Here is a 23,310-nt window from a genome sequence, read left to right on the forward strand (position 1 = left end):
CACATTTTTTTTATGACGAGAAATGACTCCTCATAAAGCAGTCTAACAGTCCTTCACATGTCCAAGGTCACTATGGTCTCTGAAGACACTTTAATTATTGTATGTACTCCAGAGATTGTGGTCACTACAATTACAATGAGCATTATGGGCACAGTGGACACTGGGCATTGTGGTCATACAAATACCTTTTCCTTAGTAGATGTGGTCACCGCAAATACTGCCTACTTTAAACACCAGTCTCCACAATGGATACTGGTCAGTGGTTAATTTTTTTTTTTTTTAGCAAATTTCTTTATGATAATTAATAATGCAAAGCCAGAGAAGGGTAATGGAGACAGAAAAACAGACTAGGTGTTAGAATCTTCAATGACTCCCCTTCATGAAATGAAGCACAAATTCCAGATTCTGGTTTATCTCAAACTCACTTCAACCTACCTTTTTAGACTCATCTCATATTTTGTCCATCATATAATCTGTTCCAGACAAATTTTCTGTCTTCTGCATTAGTCCTGCTCATTCTAAACTCAAGCTTTTGCCCATACCAATATATATATATGGAGTCCTCACAATGTTCATCTGTTGAAATCCCTCTCCTCCTTTAACACCCAACTCAGGTAATACTTCTTCATGGAGTTTTTTCTTTTTTCTTATACCACTAACCCCCAGCTGATTCTTTTCAAATTTCTTATAATACTTTGCCTACACCTCTCTTTTTGCACTTTACCACACTCAACCTTGTACTATAACTATGAATTTTATTTCTTTTATTAATCAACCAACAAACATTTATTAAACACCTATTGTGTCCCAGGAATTGTGAAAGACACTACAAAGACAAAATCAAAATATAAGTTCCTTGAAAGCAGACTGTAGTATTCATCTTTTGTATCCTCAGTGCCTAGATCCATGTGCTTGATATAGAGTGTTTAATAAATGTTTGTTGAATAAATGAAGAGATGAAGAAGAGAATGATCAGAGTGAGTGATGTTGAGAAGGGCAAATGAAGTATTTCCAGAGTATTAAAAGCTGTTGAGAAAACTAACAGATGAACTAGTCCAGCAATTCTTAATCTGGGGTTCTGTAAACAGTCTTTTAATTTAGTATAATTGTTTCCCTTTGTAATCCTATGTATTTGTGCATTTTAAAAATAATTCTGAGGAATCCGTGGGCTTCATCAGACTCTCAAATGGGATCCATAGCAAAAACAAAAAAAATCAAGAAGCCACTTATTTATGAGCTAACAGACCGGAATGGTTTAAGTGTCTTCCTGAAAGTCACACAACTAAAATGTAGCCTACTCGGACTCAGGTTTTCCAGGTCTGAGACCAGGACCGGCTTCCCTACCACACAGCCCCGAGTTGGATGGCCAAAGGTGCCAATTATCTTCAGGAACTTTTGGAGGCGAAACGACGGACAGCTTTCTGAGAGAGGCCTACCCTCCACATCCCTTCCACCCGAGTATCCTTGGTCCCTCCCTCTTCGTTCCCCTCCCCACTCCCTAACACTTCCACTCCATCTCCTCCCACCCCCCATTCGGTCCCGGTGGCTGGCTCCCGCAGCGCCGCGCATGCTCTCTCTGGGAAACAGCGTCCAGGCCAAGGGAAGAATTCCAGTAAAGCGCATGCTCGAGGCCAGGTATTCAGGCTCGTTTTGTGAAAGCCCGTGGGCGGCGCGTGCGCGGCATGGGGCGGATCGGGGGCGGAGCCAGTTAAAACGACGCCTGCGCATTCGGTCTGCCCGCTGTCTGTCTGGAAGCCGAGGTGAAAGCGGACCTTTGGAGCTGGGTGAGGCTCTGGGTGAACGAGGGTTTGGGGGTCTCGGCGATGGGAAGGGGGTTAAGGACTCCGGGTGCCAGCGGGAGGGCAGAAGGGAAGCAGAAGGAGCCCTGACGGGGGGGGGGGCAGATTGTCTAGGAGTGGCGGCACTTCACGCGGTCGGGGGGCTTCGGGGGTCTGAGAGGGGATGTGGAGGCCTGGAGAGCTGCGAAGGAAGAAGGGATTCATACATAGCAGGACGTGCGGGAGCCCAGAGGGCGAGAGAGGAAAGGAGTATGAGGAGCGTGTGGAGGAGGGAGTCCGGGTCTGGGAGAGGAGGTCCGGGCTTTGAGGGGTACAAGTATAGGTTACCAGAAGCTCCGGCGGGGGTGGGGGGGAGCGTGGGGGGCAGATTCCTGCGAAGCAGGGGGTTGGGGCTGGAGAGGGATGGAGAGCTCGCCTTCATCTGTCAGGGGCGGGAGAGTCGTTCCTGGCAGAATGGAGCCGAACTGTCAGACGGGGCCAGACATCGGCTAAATCCCGTGCCTGGTCAGGGTCTGTTGTGGAAACACGGGTGACAAGTGCGGGTTAATCCAAGGAGCTCTGGGTGAGTGTTGTGAGTGTTTGTCCAATAGCCTGAAGGGGAAAAGAGGCTTTGAATCAACAGGCTTGAGCAGTTAAATAACTGCACAGTCAGATAACCTATCAGGTCAGGTCATTTGCTATTTCCTCAAGACAGCTGCTTCTGGATATTCACAGGACCCTGAAACTTAGTGGTTGTCACTAAAAAGCGAGGAATCTCTCTTAACGCTGGGGACCTCCCAAGTTGGGAGAGACTGATTCAAGTCGGAATGGTCAGATACTCAGCATGACCGACTGTCCCTGATGAATTAGTCATAGGGTAAGGTTTGTTCTTGTGATGCCCTTACAAGAGAAGACTAATTTCTTTAATTGCTCAGGTGGGGAAGCCCTTTGGATGGTCAGGTACTATATCAGGGAGTGGATCTCCCTTCATTAAATAAGACCATTAACCCCCTCATTGAGAACTGTTGTCAGCCATCTTCTAGTATCTTTCCAGAGCAGAGTTCCTTTTTTTAAAAAACTCAGGGAGAGGCACTTCTTGCTGTAGTTTCGGTAGAAGTGGGGTAGACCTTCTTTTCCCACCCGGATTTATGTTAGAGCATCTTGGAAGAGATAAAAGGATAACCTGAGGCTGAGTGGGAGATTGAGGAAGTAGATACCTTAATCTGGCGCAAGGAAATGAGACTTGAAACAAGATGAAACCTGAAGGATAAAAAACAAAACAAAACTAAGTGGTTATAGGTAAGCCTTCCAAGGTGGCAAAAAAAAAAAAAAAAAAAAAAAAAGCCACTTAGGTAAACCAACAGCGGTGAAAGTCACATCTCAGGTTGACACTGTGGGTACCCAATAGAAGAAGTAGGAGTAAAAGGCCTCAGGTATCAGAAATTGCTCCTTGATTTAATTTACATATTTTATTTTGGATTTATTCACTCTTCTTCCTCTTAGTGGATAATCTGGCGCTAACCAGAGTAGATGAGAAAATTTTGAGAACCCCATACTTGAATCAGCAGTATCTCTCCATGCTACAGTCTAGAAAACTTTCAGGTCCGAGCAGATAGGCTTCCACAAAGTTAAGACTCTCTGATCCTAGGAATCTTTGCTTCTATCCCTTCCGTATTTACTATTAGCTGTTCCTGAATATGGGCACAGTGCCAGTAATTCTTGGTAACCTTTGAGGACTTTGAACAAATTGATCTGACCATTCTTAAGCAGAAGCTCTCAAAGAGAAAATTATGCCTTTAGACATTAAACCTTCCACATAACTCATATTGACCTTACCTTCATTGCTAAAACAGAAAAACAACTTGGAGACAGAGAACTCAGGATACTTTTGGCATTGATTTTCCTATTCCTGTTCCCATCATCTCAAATGGCCCTTTCTTAGTTTTGGATTGACACTAGTAGCCTATAGATTATTGACAGGTTTTTCATTATTTTGGTGTGGTATGCCTATTAATGAGGAGATTAGTTCCAGGAATTAACTATTTTCGAAGTGTCTTATGTTCTCTGACCAGTACAAGTCAGAGAAAGAGCTGTAGTATCAGGCTTTTTTGCATCTTTATCCTTCACTTCCCTTAGAGATCTTTTAAAATCTGTCTTATAAGACCCTTATAGGACCTTTTGCATTAGATTTTCAATTTCAGATCTAGAGAACACTCTTCATATGTTTAATTTGATACTCAAGTTCCTTACAATTAATATCTTTCTACAGATTACATACTGATTTGTGCAAAACCTCATTTTGCTTCATAGAATTACACATGAAGAGATCTTAGAGAGCTATCTAATCTAATTCCTTGCCTGACGGATGAATCTTCTCTCTAAGATTTCTGTCAATTAGTCATCCAGCCACTGCCCAAATTCCTAGGGTGATGAATAACTTACTACCTCATGAGATAGTCCATTTCATTTTTAACAGCTCTAATTGTTAGGAAATTCTTATCAATTTGCAGCTGGTATGTTTCTCTGTTGGAGCTAGTTTTAATTTTCTAGGATCAAGCAGAATAAATCTAATCCCTTTTTTTGTGTGATAGTGCTTTCACTTAACTATATGTTGAAATGTCTGAATTGATAGCTATTTTTAAGAAATGTGAAGGGTTATCATGCTTCCATTAAATTTCTTCTTTTAAGTCAAGCATCCTTAATTCCCTAAATAGATACTGAAATAATATGATGTTAACTTATCTGTTTCTAATCTGTCACACTTTTTAAAATATAGTGCCCAGAATTGAACACAATTAGTCGCACCAGCTTAGAGCATAGTGATACTGTCACTCCCTTATTTATACACTATCTACTTTTGCAGACCAAGAATACATTTCCCTTTTTTTTTTTTTATTGTCAGCAGGCACACAGATTCATATTAGCCTTGAAGTCCATTAAGCCCATTGTTCTCTTTTCATATGAATTGCTGCTCAACTATATTTTTAGTATTCTGTACTTGTACAGTAGATATTTTTAAAATGTGTAAGAATTTTACAGTCATCCTTAAGAAATTTCTTCTGAAGTCTACTTCATGGTTCTAGTCTGTCATATCTTTTTGGATCCCAATTCTGTTATCCAAATATTAGTTATGCTTTTCAACCCAGGATTCAATTTATTTCTTAAGCCATTAATAATCTCTAGAGACAGGCTAGACATATAGCTATTCACACAATTACTAGGAATTGTCTTTCAAGCTGACATTTTGGGGTACAGTCTCAGATATATCTAATTGTGATATCATAGCCTATTCTTAAAATTTTCAGCCAAGAGAAACTTTGTCAAATCCCATACTGATATCTATGTATAGTATTATCTTTGACAGTCTACTAATTATTCTGTCAAAAAGGGAAACCAGGTTATTTTGGCATGACCCAAGCTGTCTTGTAGTGTAAGTTTTGTTTGAAAATCATCCATTTGAGTACCAGCCCTGAAGTCAGGAGGACCTGAATTCAAATCTGGCCTCAGACACTTAACACTTTTTAGCCATGTGACCTTGGGTAAGTCATTTAACCCCAACTGCCTCAGCAAAACAACAACAACAACAACAACAAGAAAAGCACCCATTTGATCCTCTTATAAAATTTTGCTGAATGTGGATGTTAAACTAATCCATCCAGAGTTGCAGAAGCTGAGATAGTTGATTATCTTGATATTATTTGCCGATCTCCAACTATGTTTAGAAACAACATGCAGTAGTTTAGCCATTAAGTACCAGCTAGATACTTAAATTTATTTAGTGTAGCTAGGTGATGCTCTTTTATTATATCTTCACTTACCTGAAATTTCAACTCTCCTGACTTTTATTGTTTTGTCTTTTCCAACCTCGAGAGCATTCTCCTTAATAGATAAAATGAGAAAAATTAAAGTTGCGTAATTCTTTCTCTCTGCCATCTGCTAAGATTGCCCCATCACAGGTCTATTCTTTCCTTGTTACTCTTGTCCCCAATTCAGGTAAAACATTTGCCCTTTAGCATTTTTTACAGGCTTTGGACTATTTTGGAGTTTAGTCTTCCTGACAGTTTTTTTTTTTGTTTTTTTTTTACAGATTGTTGCTTTTGTGTTTGATCTTGGTTTTATGCATTGTCCTATAAAAGTTCTTTTTTAATCTTGTCAGAGATTCTGTATTCTACTGGATATTTTAATCCTCTATCCAAAGCTGAAGTTATTTTAACCTTAGCCTAGAAAGTATCCTCTCTCTTTGTCTCTGTCCCTGCCTCTCTTTGTCTCTGTCCCTGCCTCTCTTTGTCTCTGTCTGTCTCTCATCTTTCGTTTCCACCCCGCCCTCACTTTCTATCTCTCTCCATCCTGGGTCTCCCTATCTTACCTACATTAGAAGTGCAGTACTTACTCACAAGCCCAATCCTACTACTCATCATCATAGAAATTTTTACTTTGTGATCTGAACCACTTCACTTCTTAAGCAACTTGATAACTCCCGAGGCTCACCATATAAGTGCCAGATTGAGTAAGGATATCTGATCTGCTTTAGCCAACTGAAGCTCAGACCCACCAAACTCAAGCATCCACCAGCCTCCGCCTCGCTGATAGTGATTATAAGCATCTACATGACTTACCAACTCTGTTTCATAGAAGCTTGTCTTGTATCAAGCTTGGGGTAATCTTTCAGCTGTCATTTCCCTTTGTTGTTTTTCTTCCGTGTTCAGGATTTTAAAAGATACTTTATTACCAAAGAAGTGTATGTTTTCCCAAGATCCTGTTTTACCTTGGTTAGTGGAAATTTCTTCTACCATGATGCGCCAGGCCAGCTCTTCAGAGAGCTGTTGTATCCTAGCTTTGTCTACTATCTTCCCCATCTCTCAGTTTTCTTTTGGGCTCTTGATTACTCTGTTGTACTGCCCAACTGTGGTTCCATTTGCTATACCCCATCAATGTTAACCAAACCATCACTGCATCCTTTGGAAAACAGGTAGAAAAGAGAAAGTAAAGGTTGAGTGCAATTTTAGGATTAGTTGGTCTTTGTTATCTTTTGTCTTATAGAAACAGAGATATCTTTATGGAGATTGGATTATATCTATATCAGAATAAGTTATGTAATGGAGCCCAAGGATAGGAGACATAAAATCATCCCTTTCCTTTGAGGCAGCTCTTGCTAAGAGCCTGGCAGGACTGATTTATCTGATTATCCAAGAGAACCAAGCTCGGCCTATTACCTCATCCAGATTAAACTATGCTGAACAAAGGTTAAGAGATGCTAAACTTGTGAGCTAAGGATAGACTAACCATCCCAGTGCCTGAATCTATGTCAGTTGTTTTATAAGGAAAAGAAAAGATCAGAAGCCTATTTTCCCCCATAGGTTTGTATTGCTTCAGAGCTTGCAACATGACTCCCTACATTGCCATCATAGATTGAAAAAGGTGATAGCTGATGGTGTTGCTTCTTTCAGCAAATGACGTGTAGTCAGAATACTGTCTCATTTTGGCTTATGTCATAGTTTCCTTTCTCCAGACATTTGAAAGATAAATTCTGCTTCTTAATTAAATTCTAAAAGTAGAATCACATGCCAAAGGTAGACTCAGTATTTAAGAAGTGCTCAAATAAATTTTGTTGAATTTGGTTTTTAAGAATGTTAGGGAAACAGAGAGAGGACTGTGGGAATTGAGTGTGGTTCACAACATATCATTTTCACTCTTTTTGTTGTTGTTTGCTTGCATTTTATTTTGCTTTTCTTTTTTCCTTTTTTTTTTTACTGGTTCGATTTGATTTTTCTTGTACAGAATGATAATTGTATAAATATAAATGCATATATTGGATTTAACATATATTTCTACCATGTTTAACATATATTGGACTACTTGCCATCTAGGGGAGGGTGTGAGAAGGGGGGGGAATTGGAACAAAAAGTTTTGCAAGGGCTAATGTTGAAGAATTATCCATACATATGTTTTGAAAAATAAAAAGCTTTAATAATTAAAAAGAATGTTGGGGAAAGAAGGAGTATGAAGCAAGATGGATAGGAGCCCAGAGTTAGATATGATATGAAAGCTAAGGAACTATGATAATTTTTACATAGAATTATTTGCTGGGATCATTCTATGTCCCTGCGTAGAAACCAATAAGTATTTTAGTGCTATTTATGTGCCTTCTTCCTTGTTACTTGTCTATAACATTTCCAGAGGACTCAAAAGATTTTTCTGGCTTTAAATCCCATGGGCTTGGGGCTCAGACACTATTTCCAGTCTTGTATCCTGTGGATTCCCCTACAGATTTGGCTGTTAGCTGTCTCCTTATCTTGGTATGAACTTCCTACCTGTGGCAGGCCTGCATTTTCTGTGACTAACACCTCATTAGTGGTTATATCTGTGTTGTATCTGGCATGTGGCCCTCATTATTTGCTCCCAGCAAAGGACTAGGAATTGAATTCCATTGTGATTAACTACTTGGTAGTTACTATGGAATTCTAATTATTACTAATATTTGAAAAATTTCATGCTACAGCATTGAAACATCATATATTAATCTCATACATGTGAACCTCAGGCTTTTCTTCACTTATAGACCATAAATACCTTTAGTGGCCTGACTGTTATTTCCTTTTGAGAGCAGGATTCTTCACTCTGGCATCTGCCATAAGAAATACTCCAGAGAAGGAAGTTTTCCTCCTATACTAAAGTAGTTCTAAGGCTTGTTTGGTTTGCTTTATATCTGACTGTTCTTAATCTTTTATCTTTGAGGATCCCTAACTACCCACAGCCTCTTTCACTGGAAGCTTTTTTTTTGTTTGTTTTTTAAGGTTGAAGAGAATCAGGCATAAAGCAACTTCTATTTCTTTCCTTACTCTCACCTTTTCTCATCTGAAAGATAGATTCTCTATTGACATAACCTCTTTTATGTGTATGCATTAACAGTCCACATTTATTTCCTATGAATAATCTCTCACAATTCAATCCTAAAATGGATGTTCTGTAGTAACATAATGAAGATGATCTCCCCACCCAACTTTTAAGTTCTGAACTTATACCAACTAAAATGAGAATTTCCATATACATAGTAGAACAGAAAAAGAAACTGTAGCTCTCTAGGTATAGCTTTTCTTTTTAAGTTATATGATAAATTCAACATGTATCTTTCAAAGCTATCTTGTTTGCGTCCTTCTGACCTTCCTTTTTTCCTTTTATGTGAATTTCAAAAATATATTTCAAATCATGCTTCTTTCTTTTTTTTCCTTTTTTGGGACAATCTTATCCCTACGTCCACTTTCTCTTCTCACTCCCCATTCTTTCAAATTGAGGAAAGTGAAGAATCAAACCTTTTAACAAATTAGTCAAATAAAAGAAATTTTCACATTGGCTAGGTTCAAAAATGTTTATTTCATTTTCCGCCTTAAGTTCATCACCTCCTTGTTGGGGTAGATGGCTTGCCTCATGATTTATTTATCTCAAATTGTGAGACATTACATTGATCAGAGTTAAATCTTTCAAAGTGGTTTGCTTTTAATAATGTTATTATGTAAATTGTTCTCCTGGTTTTTGTTCACTTCACTCTTTATCATTTTTTTCCAGGTTTCTTGGAAGCCATCCCTTTTGTAATTTGACACAATAGCACTCCTTTACATTTTTATCCCATAATTTATTTGTCCAGCAATTCCTCATTGGTGGATGTCTTCCTCTACCTTTTTGGTTTCTAGTTTTATTTGGTATAAAAAAAGAGAACTATTTCAAATATTTTTATAGAAAAGAGTCCTTTTCCTCTTTCCATGCTCTCTTTGGGTTATAAACCTATCAGTGGTATGACTGGGTGAAGGGAATGCACAGTTTAATGATTTTTTTTGGACATAGTAACAAATTGTTTTATAGAATATCTGGACTAATTCACAGCTTCATCAACAATGAATTAGTATTCCTGTTTTTCTGAGTTCCCTTAGTAGATGTCACCTTTTTTCATAGTCTTTTAACAATTAATCTTCAGTCTCTAATTATTATTGATTTGGAGTATTTTTTCATATACTTGTTGATAGGATTTCTTTTTTTGAAAACTGCCTGAATGACATCATCTTCTGTCTCCTCCCTTTGTAATGCCTACTAATTTCCTGCCTTATGTCTTTAAATGGATGCAAGTATTTTATTACTTGGGAAAATGCTTTTTGAAAAAATCACTATGGCACCATATCTTTCCTACCTTTAAGGGTTAGGTTTCTCAAATGAGTTGCCTGTATGTGTTATATCTTTCCTTCCTTTCCTTTTTTCCTTCCTTCATTTCTTTCTTTCACAAAATCCCATCTTAATTCCTTCCCCTCAATCTGGGCTCTTTCCCCAAGAGTCTACTAAATCTCTTTTCTTTAAGGTTACCAGTGACCTCTTTCCTTACCATAATGCCTGTCTCCTAATAGATATATAATGAATGCTTATTGATTCCTTAATCTCCTTATTTCTTTTTCCTTGATTTCTTTAACTTTATTCTGGGCAACTAAGTGATACAATAGATAGAATACTGCACTTGGAAGTCAAGAAAATCTGAGTAAAAATTTAGCCACAGATGTGTACTGACTGTGACAGATAAATCATTTCCCTTTTATTCACCTCAATTTTCTTATCTATAAAAATAGGGGAAATAATTTACCTCTTAGAGTTGTTAAGCACTAAGAGATAGTTAAGCATTCAGTATACATAATAAGTACCATGTAAATGTTAATATTTATACTTCATCATCATTATACTTTACTTTTCAAGATTTCTTCTCTCTCCAGTTATTCTTTCTGTACTTCCTTCAATGGCACTTCTTCAGTCTTATTATATCTTCCTCTAAAACAGAACATCTTCTTAACTGATTTCTTCCCTTGTAGCCAGTCTCTTTCCTTCTATACCATCCTACATATTGCTATGACAATGATTTTATTAACATTTTGTTTTCTATACTGTTATTCCCCTGCCTCAAAATCTATTCTGGACTTTGCCTAAAGGATGCTTTCCAAATTTCCTTGGCCAGCATTTAAGACTCTTATCTACTGTATTACATTTTATACCCAGTAGCATGGGGTAGTGTGATCTAAAGGAAAGAGCGTTGAATCTGTAGTCAGAAGATCTGGGTTCAAATCCCAACTCTGCTAATTACTACCAGTATGATCTTTGCCAAGGCATTGAACCGGTCAAGGCATGAATTTCCTCATCTGTAAAATAAGGAGTTGGACTAATTGACATTTAAGGTTTCTTCCAGTTCTACATCTATAATCCTTTTCTTTTGTTTTCTACCCTTCCCTCTTCCCCTCTTTTCCCACTCCCACCAATCCTCAACCCATCTCTTCTCCTATTCAACATAAGCTACATTAAAATTTGATTGTATATTCTAAAAGACCTTCTCATACTAATCCTACTCATTTTGATCACCCTTTCTACTTCATTAAATACCCACTGTGTATAAATATATGCTAGGTAATAAGGGATTTATAAGATTTGGATAGGCCATGATTAAGTAAGCTCAGGCACAAAGTTCCATGCGTGTCTATCAGCAAGAAAAAAGACCTTAAATAAGAGCATATGGATTATTTTTAGACAAAAAGGAGCATCCGAAAGCTAGTAAGTAGATTATACATGATTGGTTACACAGTCTGAAGCATCACAGATATGAGAAACTATGATTGGCTGGAAATTAAGGATATCTAATAACTTCTTCTTCCATCCTGTCGCTGAGAAATGTTCATTGTTTATATCGACTTGCAAGGACAGTTTAGCCACAGTGGACTACATTACCCTGGATAACAGACCATACTCTTTGGCATCCATTTGCATCCTACAAGGAAAACAAATTTTCTTGAGGCAAAAATAGAACAGTGATTAACAGGAGAATTGAATTTTGAAAAATAACAAAGAGACAATGAGGGAGTTTACAATAAAGTTGAATTTCCAAACTTAACTGAGACAGATGAAAAATGAGATAAGCTATTTAAAAGTATCCGTAATGATACAAAATGGAATCAATGGAATCAAATGGAATCAATTTTCACTTGTATTCATGGAGTTAGGGAAACTGATGTATACTTACATGGTGAATTCATAACCAATTTAGATTTTAAAACAGAAATGTTCATTATAAAGACAAAGAATTTGGAAAGACTTAAGACCAACTATGATTCCAATGGACCAATAATGAGCGGGCTATCACCTAATGGTGATAGGCTTAGGATACAGAATGTGATGTACATTTTCTGGATATGATCAATGTGGTAATTTGTTTTGCTCAACTATGAATGTAAGTGTCTTTTGGTTTTCTTTTCTTTTTAATGGGGTGAAGGTAAAAAAGAGAGAAAATAGATTTTGTTTATTTTTTAATTAAATTAATTTTTAAAAAGAAATGTACAGAAGATGGAAGGAAGGAAACAGAAAATGGAAGACTAGGTAGCAGAGTAGCCTATCTAAATCTTACTTAATTGTGTAACATGGTCCAGTAAAATGCATAAGTATTATTAAATCTCAGAATGAATTTAAGCTGGTGAGAGAGACCAATGACAACAAAAGGGGAGTGGGGGTGGGGGGAAGGGAGGATCAAAGAAGTGATATGACCTTTACTTGGGATAGACCTCAGATCTGGGCATTTTCTCTAGCTGTCCCTCAGGCCTAGAATGTCCCCTGTCTTCCTTTCTACATCCTGACTTTCTTAGCTTCCTTCAAGTCTTAGCCAAAACCCCACCTTTACGGCCTTTCCCAATCCCTTTTAACATCTTTCCTCTGTTAATTATTATTTCCTATTTATCTTGTATATAGCTTGTTTTACGTGATTGTTTGCTTATTGTCTCTTTCATTAGATTGTAAATTCCTTGAGGAGAGAGATTATCTTACTTTTCTTTGTATTTTCAGCATGTAGTTCAGTGCCTGGGAAGTAAATACTGCTAGCCACTTAATAAATGCTTTTTGAGGGACTGACTAGATAGATAATGATTACTAACAGCAGAAAGGAGGTAGATCTGCTCACTTCGATTTTGCTTTTGTTTTCTTTGCCAAGGAGAATGATTTTTATACTTCAGATGCTACTCTTTTGTAATCATGTTCTGTCCAACAAGGGAATTGATACTCACAATGAGTAGACAGTAAAAGAGCCCTTAGTTACCCTTGACAAGTTCCAATTTCCTGGTTCAGATGAACACATCCTCACATCCTGAAAAAAACTGGCAGATGTGATTGCAGAGCCATTATCAATGTTATTTGAAAAATTATAGAAAATGGGAAAGCTACCAAAGATTGGAGAAAGGCAACGGTTATCCTGGCTTTCCCAAAAAAAGGGAAGAGAACAGACTCTGCAAACTACAGGCTAGTGAGCTTGACTTTTGGTCCTGGGAATATTCTCAAAAAGATCACATGTGAATATCTTGAAAAGGGAAGAAAGAGTGATAGTGGCTTCGTCAACGTCAAAAACAAGTCATTCTGGAACACCATATTTTTTTGACAGAATTACTAACTTAGTTGATAAGGGGGATGCTGTGGACATGTTTGCCTAGATTTTAACAAAGCTTTTGATAAAGTATCTCATAGTGTTCTTTTGGAGAAGATGGATCAAATGATAAAACAATCACATAGATTCAGAAGGACTTAGATATCAGAATTCCAAAAGTAGTTGTTAATAGTTCACTTTATGTGATAGGAGATTTCCAGTGAAGTTCCCTAGGGATTTCTACTTGCTCCAGTTCTGTTTTTTTTTAACATTTTTGTCAATGACTTGGATAAAAGCATAGGTGATATGTTCATAAAATTTGTAAATGACACAAAGTTGAAAGAGACAGCTGAGTGACTGAATGACAAAGGCAGATTCCAAACAGATCTTGACAGGCTAGAGAAATGGTATCAAAGTCAAATAGCAAAGGATCCCAGAAGGCCACATATTGGCTTAGAAAACCACAAGTTAACATTATTTTGTACTATATTTTTATTTGTTTTGTTAAACATTTCCTAATTACATCGTAATTTGGGGTAGCCTAGTGGAATGAATTTGAAACCTCTGGGCTAGAGTACTGAGCTGATTCTTATAAGAGGAATTCAATAGATAAAATGTCTTGCCAGAAATGAATTCCATACATACAAAATGGGAGAGAGATGGATAAACAGCAGTTCTGAAAAGGATTTGGAGATTTTATTGGATTGTAAACTCAGTTTGAGTAAGCAGTATGATGCAATAGCTCAAAAAAAACCAACCAAACAAAAACAAAACTAATGCAATCTTGGGTCGCATTAGGAAGAGCACAGATGTCAAAAAGAGAGAAGTGATAATCTCACTGTTCTCAGCACTTGCCCTGTGCCATTTGGAGCACTGTGTGCAATTCTGAATTCCATAGTTTAAGACTGAGACTATCTAGAAGTGAGCAGCTAGGTTAGTGAAGGGCTTTGAGTTCATGACACAGGGACTAGACATATTTAGTCTGGAGAAAAGGAACTTGGAGATGTGACAATTGTGTTCAGGCATTGGAAGAGCTGTCATGTGGAGAAAGGGTTAGATTGTTCATTGTGTTTCAAAGAACAGAACCACAAGCAATGGAAGTTGATGAAAATTGTTTTTAAAAAAAAAAAATTGAGGCGTGATGTCAGAAAAAAACCTTCCTGATTATTAAAATTGTCTAGGAATGGAATGTGCTGTCTCAAGAGAGAGTAATTTTCCCCTTCTTAGAAATCTTTAGGCAGAAGCTGGATAACCACTTGTCAGATATGCTATAGCAGATATTCTTTTTTAAAAAATTTAAAAGGTTTTTTTTTTTTTGTTTTCTTTTGTTTTTGCTGAGGCAATTGGAGTTTAAGTGACTTGCCCAGGGTCACACAACTAGGAAGTGTTAAGTGTCTCAGATCAAATTTGAACTCAGGTCCTCTTGACTTCAGGGCTGGTGCTCTATCCACTGCGCCACCTAGCTGCCCTAGCAGATATTTTTTCATGTATAAGTTGAATTGGCTGAAATCTCTTCCCATTCTCAAATTTAGTTATTTGGGGGATAAGTTACCAGCACAGATAATTATAATGGGGGTGCTTTATTAAAGGATCTACGGTGTGTGTCAGGAACTGTGGCAAGGGCTGCACAATTATCTATAATGTTATGTGAAGTGAGTACACTAGATAATTACAAAACAGTGTCATGTGAGGGCTGAAGGGGAAGGTTTTTATCTACCAGGGTGTGGTGTGATTGGGGCAGCTAGAAGAAACAGGATTTGAGTTAGACTTTAAAGGATGGTTTCAGCCAGCAGAAGAGAGCAAGGGGATTCCAGGCATAGGGAACAATGGCAGGGTGGTATGAAGACACATTTCATTTTCCAAGAAGAGAAAATACAAAGTGTATTGCTCATGAAGATTAGAAAGAAAGGGAGCACCAGATTGTAGAGTACCTTGGATGTCAATCAAAGTGAGGCACTAGAGAGCTGCTAACTTTTAGTGGAAAAGTAATGTAACCAGGTCTTTGTACAAGAGAAATTCTTTTGGTAGTAGTGTGAATGATAGATTGGAGGAGGAGAGAGTACTGTCCAAAAAAACCTAATAGGAGGTAATGGCTCTCATTCAGTTGGGTGGTAATAAGGGACTATACCAGGGTGATAGCAGTAGAAAGAGAGAAGGAATAAATACAAGTGGTCAGGATAGTTGTGTGATTAACAAAAATAATGGTTTATTTGACCTCACAAGGCCACTAAATCTTGGTGGGATGTATTTATGACTAGAAGGTAGATTTAAGGGAAGAATGTACCTTATTTAAAATAGAGGTAAAAAAATGAGGAAAATCATTGTATGCACAGTATGTGTTCTCATGTAAAGACATCAAAGAACTAGAAATGGAAAAGAATTGCTGACAAGAATTTGACGAAATTCAGTTCCATTTCACAAACATTTATTGCACATCTGGTAGATGTCAGAGAGCTAAGACAAAAATAAAACGCCCCCTCAACAAGGAGCTTATAATCAAATGAGGGAAAACAACATTTATATAGATAAGTGAATACAAAACATGTACAAATAATAATCTGAAGAAAGGAACCTTAGAAAGACTCAAGAAACTTCTCTTATTGGAGGAAGGGAGTAGAACTTGAGGTGAAACTTAAAAGAAAACATTGAATGGAATGGGGATGGGATGTGGAATATTGCATAATAGAAGCATTAATTAAGCCAGTTTAGTTGGAATGCAGTCATGTGAAAGGGAATAAGGTGAAATGAGCCAGAAAATATAGGCTGAAGACAGTATCGTGAAGGACTTTAGGTGTCAAATGAAGATTTAATTTATATTTTATCCTAGAGGCAAAAGACAGCCATGGAGTTATTTGTTTAAAGGAGTGACATAATTTGTATTTTAGGTATTAATTTGGTAGCTATATGAAAGAGTTAAGAAAGGGAAGAGACATAAGACCGAGAATAATTGAGAGTCTTTTGTAGTAGTCTAGGGGAGGGGTGGTAAATGTCTAAATTAGGATGATTGTGATATAAATAGAAAGTAATAGAAGTAAGATTGAGAAAATTTGACAGGTGATTAGATGTAGCATGAGAGTGAAGAATCCTGGAGGATTCTTAGCTTGCAAATGTAGGTGACTGGAAAAATGATGGTATCCTTGACAATAGAGAAGTTAAAAGAAAGAGTGTGTTTAACACATAAAATACAGTTTTATACATATCTGAGATGTCTCTGTGACACCTAATTTGAAGTGTCAACAGGCAGTTGATATAGGGAAACCAGTGTTCAGTGGGAGTTGAATATATAGATTTAGGGTCATTTGCAAGGAGACGATGGTTGAATCCATAGTTGCTGCTGAGATTATGGAGATAAAGTGGAGAATGAGAAGACAAGAGGACTCTAGAGACTCCTAGTATTCACCCGCACATAGGGATGGTTGATGAATGATGATATAGTAAAGGAGATGGAAGACAGGAAGGAGGAGAACCAGATGAGGGCAATGCCATGGAAACCCAGAGAGAGGGGGTGATCAGTGTCAGTATTGAGCAAAAGCCTTTGGATTTAGCAGAGAGATCATTGCTGACCTTGGAGAAAGTAGAACAGGGCATGCCAGACTAGATTCCTTTCCCAGACTTGTAAATTAGGAAAATGTAGATATGTTATCCACTCTTCTAGATGGATTGAAAGGTTTAAGCTAGACAAGAGATCAGATGAATTCAGAACTTACTGAATGGCTGAACTACAAGGGCCATCAAAGGTTCAGTGTCAGTTTGAAAGGAAGTGTTACATGGAGTTCCCTAAGGATTTATATGTGATCCTCTGCTATTTAACATTTTTATCAATGACTTGGATAATAGAATAGATGAAATATGCATCTAATTTGCAGATGACAAAAAGGTAACACCGTGAAACACTTTAGTAGGAAAAGACACTGGCCAAATCTATTAAGATAAAATTTATGGTTGGGTTCAAAAAATTTATGAGTACAAAATGGAAGAGGAATGGCTAAACAGAAATACATCTGAAAAGCTGTTGGCTAAGTGGACTGCAAGTTTATTATGAGTCAGTCCCGTCATGTGGTAGCCACAAATGCTCATGTGATCTTGAGTATCAGTAAGAGACCTAGTTTCTGAGAAAAAAAGGAGATGTCAATTTAGTTCCAACATATTCTTCTTTGGTCAGAATGTATTTGGAATATTATGTTCAATGTCCAGACAGACAAGTTGAAGGAGAATTGAATAGCTCAGAGTTCATGCTGTATGAAAACTGACTGAAAGAACTGAAGGTATTTGTCCTAGAGAAGAGAAGTCTTAACAGGGATGCGATATTTCAAGTGTCTGATTATCATATGAGTGAGAGATTAAGCTTGTTCAGCTTGGTCTCAGAAACCAGAAATGGGCATACTGGATAGACATTGCAGAGAGGAAAATTTAGACTTAAAAGTTTTGTGATAGAGCTAGCTAGAAGCCTTAGGAGACTATAGGTCACCTCTCCTTGGAGATCTTCAATCAAACACTAGGCAAGCACTTGTTCTGCATATTGTAGAGGAGATTCTTGTTCAGATTTAGATAAGATTAGAAAGCCACTGAGGTCTCTTCTTATTTAGAAGTTCTGTGAATCAAAAGGAGCTAGTAGTAGCTAATTGTGCATTAAATTTGAGGGCTTCCTCAAGAAGATATGCAGCCATCAATGAACTATCATACACTTGTGACCTCAGTGATTTGTTGTTATTTTTTTGTTTTTTGTTTTGTCAAGTCAATGATGACCCTGTTTCCCCCTTCCCCTCCTTCCCCCCCCCCCCAATATCTCAAAGCATCTGCTACATTCTGTATCTTGATTGGGTACTTTGAATGATTAGAGCATATTTGTGGGAGTAAGTTGAATTTACTTCCCAGAATACTATTTAATTGTGTACTATGTACCAGATACTTGTCTGGGCAAAGTACTTGAGACAGGACACCCCCCCCCCCCCCTCGCCCCCAGAAAAGAAAGTAAAATGGAGAACAACAGCACAGAAAAAAACCTGAAAAGGAGGTGGAGGTGGAGATGGAGAGAAAAGGAGGAAAAAGCATAATGAGGTGTCAAAAGAGTGAAGAAGAGATATGAGCATCAAGGAGAAGTCCCAAAGAATGTAAGTGAATCGAAAGTGAAGATAGAAAATACTTTTCCTGTCCAATTCTCCTGACTTCTCCATTATTTTCTATTTATCTTGTTTATAATTTGGTTTGTGTGTGTGTCTTTAAGTGTGTGTGTGTGTGTGTGTGTGTGTGTGTGTGTGTGTGTGTATATGTATGTATACATTTATTTGTATTCTCTATCATTAGATAATAATTTTTTGAGGAAAGGGACTGTCTCTTTTTGTATCCCCAGTATTTAGCATATAATGGTGCTTAATAACTTTTTATTGATTGATTGATTGATCCTATGAGAGATGAAGGACCAAGATTAATGCTGCTTCTGTCTTATCTTCCTGTTTTTAAAAAATATTATTATTATTATTACTATTTCTAGTTCTAGTTCAGAGTCACCAAATCTTAAGATTGGAAAGGAACTTAGAGGTCATCCAGTCCAGCATCCCTGTCAGAGGATTCAAACAGCCTCTATTTAGTTTTAATGTTGGAGAGTTTACTACTTCACTACTAAGCTAGTTTCTGTTCTTTCTTTCTCTGTGTCTTTATTTACTCTGTCTCCATCTAGAATGTCCTTTATTTCTGACTTTTGAAATCCTACTATAATAATAATAGTTAATATTTATATAATACTTTAACGTTTACAGTGTATTTTACTGATACCAAAACCTAGAAGATAAGGGTCAGAAAGAGGATTTAAATTCTTAATGCCAGTTCCAAAATTCTATCCATTGCACCATCTACCTACCTAGCTCAGATAGCTAGGAGGACATTTGTCCTCCATTTATCCTTGGTACAACATTTTAGAAGGATATTGATAACGTGAAGAGAATCCAAAGAAGGATAATCTCAGATTTTGAGGGTTAGAAAGGAACAGTACAACTCATAAGCAAAATTAATCTCTGTTATTACTTACCTTGACAAGTAGTTGCCCAGATTCTGCTTGAAGAATTCCAAGGTAGGGCAATTTACAATTCAGTTAGTAGCAAAGCATTGTGCTAAGCATTATAGATACAAAGAAAGGGAAATAACAGTCCCTGCTTTCGGAGAAGTTGAAAGACAACATGCAAACAACTATACACAAGAGTTTACACAGGATAAATTGAAGGCAGTTTCAGAGGTAAAGCACTAGAATTACTGAAGACAAGGAAGGGCTCCTTGCAGAAAGTAGGACTTTAGCTGAGACTTGAAGGAAGCCAGATGGAGATGAGGAAGAAAATTTTAGTTATGGAAAACAGCCACTAAATACAGGATAATGTTGTATGGCAGTTCTCTGCTGGAAATCTGGAATGAAAACTAGGTTTCTGAGGGCTCTGTGGGTCTGTTGAAAACCTTGGTGTTAAGTGGGGAAAGATCAGAATCTAGAGCAAGCATAGTGGTAGCACAATGAGTCTTTTGGGTCCTTAGAGTTATCAGGTTTTTAGGAGTTTTCTTTCTAGTTACTATGATGAAGTTTTTAGTAAAGTGGAACCTGGCTGCTCCAACTTGTAGAGCTTTTTTGTGTTTTCAGTTTCTGTACCTGGGGGTGAAGGTGGGGCCTAAATTGTGCCTAAACTCTCCCTCTAACTAACTATAAGATAATGCCTCAAAATGAATTTTGGAATGGTAGAACTAACAAAAGGTGAGGTGAGATAATAGCAGGAAAGCTGTTTCATTTTAAAAGGAGAAAGCAACCCAGTGCAGACAGTGTTCAGGCAAGCCAGCAGCAGATCTCTAGCCCCAGCACAGGTCAGCAGTTAAGGCCCTTCAGTCCCACTGCAGCAGGTCAGTGACACAGCAGCCAGCTATTAGGCATCCAGCCCCCAAGCCAGCAGGCCAGTGATATGGCTCCAGTACAATAAGCCTAGGATGGTGCTGCCTGTATCTTGGGAGCAGAGCTCAACTCTAAAAGTCACAAAATGGAATGGGAAAATGGCCTCCACACCCCAAAAACCTGACTGTAGAAAATTACTATGGTGTTAGGGAAGATCAAAGCACATGTTCAGAAGAGGACAACAATATCAAACCATCTATATGTAGAGCCTTAAAGAAATTTTTTTTAATTGGTCCCAGGCCAAAAAAAAAGAACTACTAAAAGAGCGCAAAATGATTTTACAAATCAAATGAGAAATAGAAGAAAAAATAGGAAAAGAAATGGGAGTTATGCAAGAGAATTATGAAAAAAAGTCAACAGCTTAGTATTGGAAACAAAAAAATGGGGAAAGACATATAGAAATTCACTAAAGAAAATAATTATTTAAAAAGTAGAATTGTACAGATAGAAAAGCTAAATGAAGAAAATAATTCCTTAAAAATCAAAATTGGGCAAATGGAAGCTTAACGACTCCATTTAATTAAACAAAATGAAAGAAATAGAGGAAAATATAAATTATCTCATTGGAAAAACAACTGACCAAGAAAATAGATCCAAAAGAGATCATTTAAGAATTTTGGGATAACCTTAAAGCCATGTTCAACAAAATCCTGGGCATAGGAAAAGTTGCCCTAAAAACCTAGAACCAGAGAATAAACTAGAAATTGAAAGACTTTACCAATCATCTCCTCAAAGAGATCCCCAGTTAAAAACTCCCAGGAATTGTATAACCAAATTCCAAAACTCTCATGCAAGCAACCAGAAAGAAACAAATCTACAGTCAAAATTACACAGGATTTAGCAGCCTCTCCATTAAAGTATAGGAGGGCTTGGAAAATGGCATTCTGGAATGCAAGGGAGCTAGGATCACAACCAAGAATCACTTACTCACCAAAACTTCTGGGCGAAAAGTTAATATTCATTGAAATAAAGAACTTTCCAAGCATTTCTGATGAGAAAACTAGAGCTGAACAGAAAATTTGATTTTCAAATACAAGACTCAAGAGAAGCATTAAAATGGTAAACAGGAAAAAGAAAACATAGATACTCCTAAGAACCCTATCACTATTAGGGGAGTTGGAAGGAATATATACATAAATAGACAGAGTGTGTGAATATAAATTGACAGTTTCTGTAGCTGGTGAGGGATTATAAAAATACTAATAGTCATGGGTGAAAGGAAAGAATGATGGAGGAACCTGGGAAAAACTTAACTTATTAGACACTTCCTTAACACCCACATCATCTGAGGAAAACATCTACTCATTGTTATCTTGGAGTCCTGTTTGAGAGACAAAAATGTAGAGAAGTTCCCTGTACCTGCCCCTAGTGAATGTTACTAAGTTATCACACCTATTTGAACTTTGGCCTCTAAAAACTTGTGACTCCAAGGACTGAACTGGCTCTTCCAAGTTGCAGATTATTTTGAGCTCTAATTGGGGTGACACATAGAAAAACTCCTAGATTCTTAAACTCTGATCCAAATTCTTGTCCATAAAGAGGAAGAACTTCATTAAAAAGGTTCTCATAGATACTTAAGCATTAATGACTGTACCCTAATCACAGAGGTACTTTTCATCCTTATTAGATAGATACCTTTCAGTGATCTTAATTTATTTTTATCTTTAGTTATGAATCTGATAAATCTGGAGGCTGACTACAGCCCAGTATAGTCTGGGGTTCCTAAGTTGTCCCTGTACCATTAGTAACCAACTTGTGGGATCAAAACTTGAACACAAGTGTTCTAGGGAGAGAAGTAAAGAGAAGCTGCTTCATTTAGCAAAACAGTAGCTATAATATGCTTTTCTTTCCCCGCTTTTGTCTTAAGTTGTGACTAGTTTCTGGCAAGAATGGAGTTAGTATGGCTAAGGAAGGTCAAGGTGGGGATAGCTTGAGCCAGCTGAAGGTTCTATATAGGAAACCAGCTTGAGCTTCTGATCAAAGATTTAGGATTGGAAAGGACTTCAGAGATAATCTAGGCCAATTTCATTTTGTTGGTCGGTCGTTTCAGTTGTGCCCAATTTTTTGTACCCCATATGGGGTTTTCTTGGCAAAGACTCTGGAATAGTTTGTCATTTCCTTATCTAGTTCATTTTTCAGAACAAGAAATTGAGACAAACAGGATTAAGTGATTTGCCCAGAGTCACAAAGCTAGTAAATGTCTGAACTCAGGTACATAAGTTTTCCTGATTCCAGACACTGCACTCTATCCACTGGATCACCTAGTTCATTTTACAGATGAGAAAACTGAGGCCCAGGGAGGTCAATGATTTTTCCAGGGACACAGGTTTTTTTTTACTTAAAATCTAATGCTTTTTTTCCCATTCCATACTTCCTTTGTCTTTTGTGTTAGGTTTGAGTCACTTTGACCAGTTTGTGTGCTCATATTAAAAAAATAAGTGAAATTCCACTTCCTTTAAAATTGGGAGGACTGTTGAAAGTAGGCTTAGGCTTGTTTGAGATTTGTAGACTGGTATTATCTTCTGAAGTAAGAAGAATATAGAAAATAAATAAGAGCTAGGATTTTTTCCCAGCCATCTCTAGATGATTATATTAAGTTGAAAACACCACTTTTTGTGGATGTGGATATTTTTGTGGAGAATCCTTATTGTAAGGCAAAACAAATTTCTGCCTTGACTATGACCAAGAAATATTGTACCCTGAATCAGAGATGGGTAGGATGTTACATCATGAAATTCCAGAGTCATCTGGGATCTGGATAATCATTGCATGGATCAGTAGTTTTATGTTTTTCAAAGTTGTTTGTTTTTACAGTGTTGTTATTTGTACAAATTATTCTCTTGGTTCTGCCAATTTCATTCTAGATTAATTTATACAAGTTTGTTCCAGTGGTTCTGAAACTGTCTCATTCATCTTTTGCTACATAATAGTATTCCACCACATTCATATACCATAATTTGTCTAGCCGTTCTCCAACTGATGAGCAAAACCTTGGTTTCTGGTTCTTAGCTGCCACAAAAAAGAGCTAGGATAACTTCCATCTTCTAGATGACATGTCTACTAATAGCATTTCTCTGTGACCTCAAGCTTTCCCATCACCTTCTTTCCCCTTCATAAAAACTATAACACATCTAAAATCTGCTGCCCCTGCCTGCCTAAAGAAAATCCACTGGATAGCAGAGCAAAAT

General features: G+C 37.4%; 1 protein-coding gene and 1 long non-coding RNA gene across 5 annotated transcripts in view; one reads left to right on the plus strand and one right to left on the minus strand.

Moving 5' to 3' along the window:
- The first annotated feature begins 679 nt into the window (after positions 1-679).
- TBC1D24 (TBC1 domain family member 24) overlaps positions 680-23,310 on the plus strand; it is a 44,647-nt gene continuing 22,016 nt past the window's right edge. For 2 of the 4 annotated variants that reach the window (XM_031962404.1, XM_031962397.1), the window contains exon 1: positions 680-1,784. The gene's annotated coding sequence lies outside the window, so the exon portion shown is untranslated. Of the gene's footprint in view, positions 1,785-18,173; positions 18,312-23,310 lie in introns of those variants that run through there. The other 2 variants (XM_012543344.3, XM_031962414.1) reach the window with 2 other exon arrangements.
- LOC116422803 lies at positions 2,728-6,721 on the minus strand. Its single transcript, XR_004233341.1, has 3 exons — positions 6,395-6,721; positions 5,597-5,657; positions 2,728-3,038 (listed from the first exon to the last, which is right to left on the minus strand). It is a non-coding gene; the product is annotated as an uncharacterized LOC116422803 (long non-coding RNA).

This window comes from Sarcophilus harrisii, chromosome 1, assembly GCF_902635505.1.
Source record: "Sarcophilus harrisii chromosome 1, mSarHar1.11, whole genome shotgun sequence".
In the NCBI taxonomy this organism is placed as follows: Eukaryota; Metazoa; Chordata; class Mammalia; order Dasyuromorphia; family Dasyuridae; genus Sarcophilus; species Sarcophilus harrisii.